A 9,107-nucleotide genomic window follows, 5' to 3' on the forward strand; every position below is an offset into this window, starting at 1 on the left:
AGAGAGAAAAGGTGAGGTGAGGAGAGCCTACAGAAATATTACGAGACCGAAAGTTGAAGATTTTGGAGAGACATGCGCGGCCTTCTTAAAAAGAATACTGATAGAGGCAAACTAGATGTACACAAAATAGAATAGAGCAGCTCATAATGTCTAGCACTATACACAAAATAGGCAACTTCAGAGAAAAATAGTAGTCGTACTCTAGTGAGATTGTAGGGAGGCGCCAAACCAGATGAGATCATGCGAATAACAAATCATTTTTTTGTAAAGATCTTTCAGGTAGGCAAGAACCTGTTTTTTTTCCGTTTTGAACAACTATAATAGAGCTGGCAAATGGTTGGCTCCTTCTTACAAGTCATTCAAAAGAATAGAACAGCTCCGTGATGTCTAGCACTCGAAAGCAATATGCTTCATTTCAAAGAAGGAAAAACAAAAAGACTCATTTGACAGAATAATAGGGCCAGTTCAAACAAAATAGGCAACGTCGCAGAAAAATACTACTCTAATGAGCTGGATCATTTTTCTGTACCAAATCTGAGGAAATCTGAGAGGATGAGATGGGTCGGAGCAGCTTATTACTTCCTTTCTGGTTTAGGGTCTTGAGCAGCAGCACATGCCTCCTCTCCCATGGTGCCTTCCACGCTCGCCATGGCCGGTGATAGGGTTCAGGTTCCTCTTGCCTGCTAGGTCGCCATGGCCGCGGGCTAGGGAGGGAGGGACTGCTGCTGGTGTGGCCATGGCATCGAGCTAGGGTTTCGTCCTGAGCTGCTGGATTCGATCTGGGGTGTAGGGAGAGAAGGGTGGCGTAGAAGGCGGAGGCCGGAAGGTCGCCGACGAGTCTGGGAGTGGGGAGCTCGCCGGTTGTCGGAGAGGGAGGTGGTCATTGGCGGCTGGATGGGGATGGGGATGGGATGGGGATGGGGATGAGATGGGGTTGGGGTTGGGGTTGGGGGCGGGGTTGGTTGGGAATCGGGAAGGAGGGCCTATCGTCTCTACTGGTTGGTGTTTGGTTATCTTAAAAATCATTTTTAATTGGCACCGATGGGCCTGCCCGCTGCAATAGTTCAAAACCATGAAAAATTTCATGTGGTCTTGGCGGGCCTGTACGCGCCGGTTCGAAACGAATTTTCCTTCTGGCGCGGACCAACAAGAGCGCGCGAGCCATAGAAGGTTTTCGTCATCGACGAATGCTTCTGATTGGTCAGCGTTGAGCTCTCATGGATCGATCCCCTCCTTCCATTTGGTCCATTCATTTTTTCGAATCCAACGACATACACTTCACGTCACGTGGATCATGCTCATTGCTCTCTGTATATCCCGTTTAACGATTCTAGCCTAAACTTCCTTCACCTATTATATATAAATCTAAATGTAAAACCTAATAAACATGTTCAATACAAATATACTCCCTTCGTCTGGAATTACTTGTCGTAAAAGTAATAAAAATAAATGTATCTACAACTAAAATAAACCTAGATACATCCATTCCAAACGAAGGGACTACGAAACTAAGAAGACGTTCAACTTTGTTGGTATAAGTTTTTTCTTCATGTCTACCTCGTCCCGTGTTCCTCCCTCGTCTGATGGTGGACACCCGACTAGTCCCTATAAATTTGACCATCAACTTTGTTGGTATAAGTTTTTTCTTCATGTCTACCTCTCCTTTTGTTGCTATTATTTTGTCCCTATAAAAGGCACAGTGTCCACAACAGCAGCGATCAATTCATTGCATGCAATGGTATTAATTAGAAAAATTAACATTTTTTTTTCTTTTTTTTCTCTTCGTCTTGGCCGCGATGCACAACCTAAGATGACCTATACACCAAGAAGGAGGAAGTACCTCTCCTTGATACTACCCATAGTGGGAGTAACATAGGTAGTACTCCCTCAATCTGGGTTTTATAGAGCATGTGCTTAGTTCAACTTTGTTGATTCCATGCTTCATGGCGGTAAACGGGCTCAATGCAGTAAGGATCCCGGTGGGATGGTGGATTGCCACTGGAGATAACCCTCCGACTCCATACGTTGGAGGCTCTCTCCAAGCCTTGGACAACGCCTTTCGATGGGCAGAGTACGTAGTCTAATTCACGAAATTGATTTTTTTCGAAACTTATCAATACAAAATTAAAGGAATTATGAATTAATCAACACATTTGTGGATGTATTTGTAGGGCACGCAAGCTAGGAGTGATCATAGGCTTGCAAGAAGCTCTTCGGTTGGGATTATTTCTCAATCAACTTTCACTTTTGGCTATGTTGATGCAATTTCAAACAATGCTTTAGGTTGAATGGCCTACCACAGGAAGCTTCCGTGTCCTTGTACCTTTCTTACAGAATTTCTACCACAGGGAGTTTTTCCACATGGTTTCTCACGAAAGGTTTTTAATGAGGCAATATCAATGCAAGCATGGACGATATATGTCATTTTCTCTTTATTTTCCCACTGGGTTTTAGAAGGAGTTTTTCATGGCATATTGTATGTTTTCTTCTCAATTTTTTCCACAGGGTTTTGGAGGAGAACATTTCAAAGATGATGGGTCTCAAGGACAAGCGAGGATTAGGGGGTGTTAGGATTTATTTTAAACTAATTATAATAATTAGGGAATAATCCTCCCTTGTACAGAACCGCTTCGTGCGGGTTGCTAGCCAACCGACGCGACGGTTTTTTCACGACCCCCACGAGCGGACGCATCCGTTCGTGGCGACGGTTAATTCCCTGTGTATTTAATCCTCATGGATCATCAATGAAAGAGACAGTTCGATCAAATCATACTTTCACAGATGCATGTGCTCTCTCATCGCGACTCTCTCCCTTCCTAATCAAAGAATAGATAAAACGAATAGACCATCTGATTTAAAACAAGAGTCCATGTGAATATGCACTTCCATATACACACGCGTGCTTATCCTACTAATCCATGGCTCTAACGCAGTTTGTTAGCTGCACGCATGAGTGCGTGCGTGGCTCTTTGCTTATCCTACTAATCCACGCCAATATATCTGTTCTTTCCCAATAAATACACACGGCCGGCGGTGCGTGCGTGCATCCTTTCTTCTCCCTAGCTAGCAGCTTCTCGCCATGGAGCGCGTGTCGTGGCAACCACTTGCGCTCCTCCTCCTCGCGGCGGCCGCGGCCGTCGCCAGCGGCACTGAGGTCGGGTACGACGGCCGGTCGATGGTCATCGATGGCGAGCGCCGCCTCCTCATCTCCGCTCCATCCACTACCCCAGGAGCACGCCAGAGGTATGCATTGCACACGGAGCAGCAGATGAATACACCATCGTCTCGTCTTAGTTTCCATGAATGAATTGTAAGTCTCGATCGTTGCTTGCCTGCAGATGTGGCCGGATCTGATCAGGAAGGCCAAGGAGGGCGGGCTGGACGCCATCGAGACGTACGTCTTCTGGAACGGCCACGAGCCTCGCCGCGGCAGTACAACTTCGAGGGCAGCTACGACATCGTGCGCTTCTTCAAGGAGGTCCAGGACGCCGGCATGTACGCCATCCTCCGCATCGGCCCCTACATCTGCGGCGAGTGGAACTACGGCGGCCTGCCGACATGGCTGCGCGACATCTCCGGCATGCAGTTCCGCATGCACAACAACCCCTTCGAGGTACCCACACTGCTAGCAGATCCTTCCCAACAATATAATGGTTTTCCTTGAGGTCAAAATACGACCAAGTTATTGATGCTTGCAGCAAGAGATGGAGACCTTCACGACCCTCATCGTCGACAAGCTCAAGGAGGCCAAGATGTTCGCCGGACAGGGAGGCCCCATCATCCTCTCTCAGGTACGTAGTAACTAACTAATATTAATTATGTGAAACTTATCTAGCTTGCATTCCTAGCTACTTGTCGTCGACAAAAGAGTGGATCAGTGAATATAACATATATATATGTGAACAATTTACATATATAGATCGAGAACGAGTACGGGAACGTCATGGACAAGCTCAACAACGACGAGTCGGCGTCTGAGTACATCCACTGGTGCGCCGCCATGGCCAACAAGCAGAACGTAGGCGTGCCGTGGATCATGTGCCAGCAGGACCAAGACGTCCCACCCAACGTGGTCAGCGCATGCACATTTTCATCTTTCCTATTTTTGTCTCTACCAATTATTATTCTTCTTTCTTCCCAAGTGTAAAACAAAAAAACTCAATGCTAAGTCTTCTTAATTACTAGATCAACACCTGCAACGGCTTCTACTGCCACGACTGGTTCCCCAAGAGGACCGACATCCCCAAGATCTGGACTGAGAACTGGACTGGCTGGTACCCTACATATATATATACCTGGATCAACCTTTATATATTAATTTTCCTTCTTTTTTTCTTATGGAACCTACATGCATATGCGCGAAATTGGTTAGCACGTTCTACTATATGTTGAATGAAGTTCAGATTGCTCTTACATTTTATCCACGATATATAATTAGGTTCAAAGCCTGGGACAAGCCTGATTTCCACCGGTCCGCCGAAGACATCGCCTTCTCTGTTGCCATGTTCTTCCAGACGCGAGGATCGCTCCAGAACTACTACATGGTGATTGATTTATAACTAATCTATACTTTTCTCTTCTACATTAATTTCCATCCTCTAGCAGGCTGGCATGAACTGAATTTTACATCATTTGACATGTTGATCGTCAATTTATATGTGATCAGTACCATGGTGGCACCAACTTTGGCCGCACGTCGGGTGGCCCATACATCACAACCAGCTATGACTACGATGCCCCTCTCGATGAGTACGGTACGTGAACCATCTCTTGTTGTTCCTTCAATTCATATATTCGTCCCAAGCTTATTTGCATCTTGTAAATTAATAATTAGTGTCAATATGCAAATCATATTCATTATCCTTTTATGTTTTTGTTTTCAGGTAACATCAGGCAGCCAAAATACGGGCACCTCAAGGACCTCCACAATGTCCTCAAGTCCATGGAGAAGATCCTACTCCATGGGGACTACAAGGACACCACCATGGGCAACACCAACGTCATGGTAACTAACATGCATTCACATACAATACAAAAATCCTAGCACTGTTTTTAATGGTGTTCACAACAAAATTGATCCATTTGGTTCATCAATATCTACACTAGGTTACCAAGTACACGCTGGACAACTCCTCTGCCTGCTTCATCAGCAACAAGTTCGACGACAAGGAGGTCAATGTGACCCTCGACGACGGCGCAACCCATGTCGTGCCCGCATGGTCCGTGAGCATCCTGCCGGACTGCAAGACCGTCGCGTACAACAGCGCCAAGATCAAGACACAGACGTCGGTGATGGTGAAGAGGCCGGGGGTGGAAACCGTGACGGATGGCCTTGCTTGGTCGTGGATGCCCGAGAACCTCCATCCTTTCATGACGGACGAGAAGGGTAACTTCAGGAAGAACGAGCTGCTCGAGCAGATCGCGACGTCGGGCGACCAGAGCGACTACCTATGGTACAGGACAAGGTAATCAAACATCTTGATGCTTAATACAGAACTACACTGTTGCATAAGATTGAAATATAAATTAATCTCTGGTGATGATCAAAATGTGCAGCTTGGAGCACAAGGGGGAATCGAACTACAAGTTGCACGTGAACACGACTGGCCATGAGCTCTACGCTTTCGTCAATGGCAAGCTTGTTGGTGAGCGTCCCAATATACTCTGAGTGGTTTGCACACTGATGGATTAATGAACTTGATCAAGCTAATGTTAATTGATTTGATTAATTGGCATGCAGGGAGGCACTACGCTCCTAATGGCGGATTCGTCTTCCAAATGGAGACACCGGTGAAGCTCCACTCTGGCAAGAACTACATCTCCCTCCTCAGCGCCACCATCGGGCTCAAGAACTATGGTGCTCTGTTCGAGATGATGCCCGCCGGCATCGTGGGAGGGCCGGTGAAGCTCGTCGACACCGTCACCAACACCACCGCCTACGACCTCTCCAACAGCTCCTGGTCCTACAAGGCCGGCCTCGCCGGCGAGTACAGGGAGACCCACCTCGACAAGGCCAAGGACCGCAGCCAATGGAGAGGCGGCACCATCCCGGTGCACCGCCCCTTCACCTGGTACAAGGCGACCTTTGAGGCCCCCACCGGTGAGGAGCCCGTGGTGGCGGACCTGCTGGGGCTCGGCAAGGGCGTGGTGTGGGTCAACGGCAACAACCTGGGCCGCTACTGGCCGTCATACGTCGCCGCGGACATGGACGGCTGCCGGCGGTGCGACTACCGCGGCACATTCATGGCGGATGGCGACGGGCAGAAGTGCCTCACTGGCTGCAACGAGCCGTCCCAGAGGTTCTACCATGTGCCACGGTCGTTCCTCAAGGCCGGCGAGCCCAACACGATGGTGCTGTTCGAGGAGGCCGGCGGCGACCCGACGAGGGTGAGCTTCCACACCGTCGCTGTCGGGGCGGCGTGCGCGGAGGCCGCCGAGGTCGGCGACGAGGTGGCGCTGGCGTGCAGCCATGGCAGGACCATCTCCAGCGTGGACGTGGCCAGCCTCGGCGTCACGCGCGGCAAGTGCGGCGCGTACCAGGGCGGCTGCGAGTCCAAGGCGGCGCTGGCGGCGTTCACGGCAGCGTGCGTCGGCAAGGAGTCGTGCACGGTGCGGCACACGGAGGACTTCCGCGCCGGGTCCGGGTGTGACTCCGGCGTGCTCACCGTGCAGGCAACCTGCTGATCCCCACATGAACCAAGGAATAAATTATAGTTAGTGTCGTTTAGGCTTAGTGTTAGCTAACGTCAATCAGGAGCTAGGCATATGTGTTAGGGGGCTAAGTAATTAGCCCAGAACAATTACATGGTTCGCTTCATGTGATTTTCGATGGAGATCATCGAGGTTAAACCAAGAATTTTTCGCCTCCTCGATCAGTTTGCTATAGGGTGAAGATTTTCGGTTGAAGAAACAGGCAGACAATACATATGCGTTGGTAATTTCTATTTCTTATATACATATGGGTTTGCTTATTTGAATCACAAGTAACAACGTGGGAAAATAAATTTTGCACCTTTAATTAAATTAAATATTTAACAGCATCCACGTATAGTTTAAAAAAATTAACTTTTTCTACATAATGTTCCATTCATTTGGCACAAACAAATACACTTATTTATTTTTAATGTTCTTTCTCATGTCTCATTCTGTTGATAATAAAAAGGTTTGTTTAAACTTCTTGTAAATCTAAATAATACGATTTTCCATTGCTTAACAAAAAAGTATTATTTCATTCTATTACATATATTTTCTGATTAACTCGCACAGTGGCCCTCTCAAGTGTGCGAGCAAGTGTTCTACTATAACCATCACAAACATTATGTAAATAACGTATCACTTATGTGGTAAAGTTCTTTAAATAAGTTATATGACATTTCGGGGAAAACATTTTAAATTGATGATCAAATGTGGTCTTCACATGCGATTGTTAGTGCTCTAAGTGTTAGCTACCGTGAGGAACAGGTTAATTATTCTGCAGGATATGTGTTAGGGGGCTAATTAGCCTAGAACAAATGCATGGTTCAGTTCATGTGATTTTTGATGGATCAAGGTTCAATCTAGAATTTGTTGGGGTGATTGTGGCAGCTCGTTTTGTTATGGGGAAGATTTTCCGTCGGAGACACAGGCACATGAAGAATTTGTTGCGGTGATTTTCCAAGTTTCATATGTACTCATCACATAGTTTGAAACAATAAGGTTCTGTAACTATCACAAATGTTATTCAATTAAAGTCCGGACCAGGAGCATATAGAATTTTAGATCCCACATCTGCGATGCTAGCTACATGTACTAAACTTTTGCTACACCTGGACGAATTCCATGTACCGTATCATTCTGATGCATGTGATAATGCAGGGCTCTTGTGTTAATTATGGTACTATATGCCTATGGACCATCTACAATATCATTCTTATGCATGCGATAACGCAGGCCTCTTGTGTCATTCATCAGCACGTAACACCCTCATATTCTTCTCACACATAGTTGACAATAAGAGTTACACTCGGGGGGGGGGGGGGGGGGCTAAACCGGCAGTGTGGTGCAGTACGGAGCAGTTACACATGACGCTGTAACATTCACTTACTCTGGGAGTTGGTCGTAATACTTGGTTAGGCCATGTTGAAGATCTTCTGTTCGCCCCTGTAAACACTGAAGCAGTAACAAGTTCGCGAGTTTGCCTTAAAAAATGTACTATTATTCTATACTTGTAAGTTCTATATACTTCAGAGTCATACCAGACCAGGAGCATCTAGAATTTTAGATCCCACATCTGCGGTGCAAGGTACTAAACTGTTGCTACCTGAACGAATTCCATGTATCGTTCTTACTATCTCTTATGCATGTGATCTTGCATGGGCTCTTGTGTTGAGTATGGTATATGCCTCCTATGCATGTGTTATTCTTCACGTAACACCCTCATATTTTTCTGACACAGAGTTGGCAACAATACTGGCGATCGAGTTACAACTGGGATGTAGGTTAACCGGCGACATGCCGCTCTCAACGTGCAAGTGCAGCAGCCCTATAACGTGCGTCCACATGGATCTCTGCAGTTGGCCGGTGGAAATCCATGGTGATTCCTATGTATTTCTGGCAATGTGCAGGCTCACTGCTGGCGCTGGGTGGCTACTAGGGGCGTACAAAGGCGGCTAAGTTTTCCTTCATTTTAAATGGTATTCTTGATTTGCGACAATCCTAAGGGCCTATTTAGCGGGAAAAATCTACCAAAATACTTTACCTTGATTTTGGTGATACATTGGGTTTTCGAAGGCGGACCGAGAGGGAGCTCGAAGCACGCCTCCTGCAGGTGTAGATGGTCACGGTGGAACACATGGTTTGTGATTGATGAGATATTTTAGGAATTTTACGATGGAAGCCACCCGCAATTGCCCAACAATTTTGTGTGAATATTTACGAAAGAGTATGGCTTTGACATTTAAAACATTTGGACATGTCCGAAATGTCTTTGACATTGATTGAAATATGAAAACAATAGAAATTTATGTGAGTATTTATAAATTATGTTTGTGAGCATCGTGAGTGTACCTTTTCAAAGCTACATTTTTTGTTTTGTGCGTGTACCATACAGTATTGTACAGGTCGACCAG

The 9,107-nt window shown here is 46.5% G+C and overlaps 1 pseudogene; it reads left to right on the plus strand.

The window, feature by feature from the left end:
- The first annotated feature begins 557 nt into the window (after window positions 1-557).
- LOC123421399 lies at window positions 558-6,684 on the plus strand (annotated as a pseudogene).
- Window positions 6,685-9,107: the final 2,423 nt, after the last annotated feature.

Source organism: Hordeum vulgare, unplaced genomic scaffold (genome assembly GCF_904849725.1).
Source record: "Hordeum vulgare subsp. vulgare unplaced genomic scaffold, MorexV3_pseudomolecules_assembly, whole genome shotgun sequence".
NCBI lineage: Eukaryota > Viridiplantae > Streptophyta > Magnoliopsida > Poales > Poaceae > Hordeum > Hordeum vulgare.